This window comes from Sinocyclocheilus anshuiensis, unplaced genomic scaffold, assembly GCF_001515605.1.
Source record: "Sinocyclocheilus anshuiensis isolate Anshui unplaced genomic scaffold, SAMN03320099.WGS_v1.1 scaffold1804, whole genome shotgun sequence".
In the NCBI taxonomy this organism is placed as follows: Eukaryota; Metazoa; Chordata; class Actinopteri; order Cypriniformes; family Cyprinidae; genus Sinocyclocheilus; species Sinocyclocheilus anshuiensis.
This window is the reverse complement of record NW_015555844.1, coordinates 313495-314284: the sequence shown is the minus strand read 5'-3', so window position 1 is coordinate 314284 and position 790 is coordinate 313495. Positions and strand designations below refer to the sequence as shown.

General features: G+C 32.0%; 1 protein-coding gene across 1 annotated transcript in view; it reads left to right on the top strand.

Annotated features, from left to right (window-relative positions):
- Window positions 1–790, top strand: part of LOC107675604 (neuron navigator 2-like) — a 125825-nt gene that overhangs the window by 66338 nt on the left and 58697 nt on the right. The gene's annotated exons all lie outside the window — the stretch shown is intronic.

Sequence of the window (790 nt, the reverse complement as noted above, 5' to 3'; positions counted from 1 at the left end):
TATTTGAATAGATTTTAAAATGTAATTTATTCCTGTGATCATACATAGGTAAATTTTCAGCATCATTACTCCAGTCTTCAGTGTCACATGATCCTTCAGAAATCATTCTAATATGCTGATTTGCTGATTATCAATATTTAAAACAGTAGAGTACATTTTTTTTTCAGGATTCTTTGATGAATAGAAAGATCCAAAGATCAGCATTTATCTGAAGCTTTTAGCTTTTGTAACATTATACACTATTCCATTCAGTATAATTTTTATTATTTTTTTGGGAAATAGAAATTAAATCGGAATTACATCGTATCGACCGAAATTAAGAAATATATCGTGATATCAATTTTGGCCGTATCGTCCAGCCCTATGTTGATCCAAATCTGTATGACTTTCTTTCTTCTGTGGAACATGGAGAAAAAAAAAAGGTATTTTAAAGAATGTTGGTGACCAAACAGTTCCCATTGGTTCCCTTTGTCCTCTATTGTATGGCCAAAAAAGTACAATTGAACTGGATATGAAGAAAGAAGAATAAAGAAGATGATACAGGTTTGGAACAACATGAGGGTGAGTAAAATGTTAATTTTTGGGTGAACTATTACCTTATGGTCCATATGCTGTTTAAGCCTTTATTTACAGCAGTTGCTGTATTTGTGTATAATATTGGCTTAAAAAAGGTCATCGGATGCTACATGCACTTTTACAAGTTGTTTGAACTGAAATGTGTGTTGGCAGTGTGTGCCTATAATGCACAACCACCCTATAATGATAAAAATCCACCCAGTGTTTTTTTTTT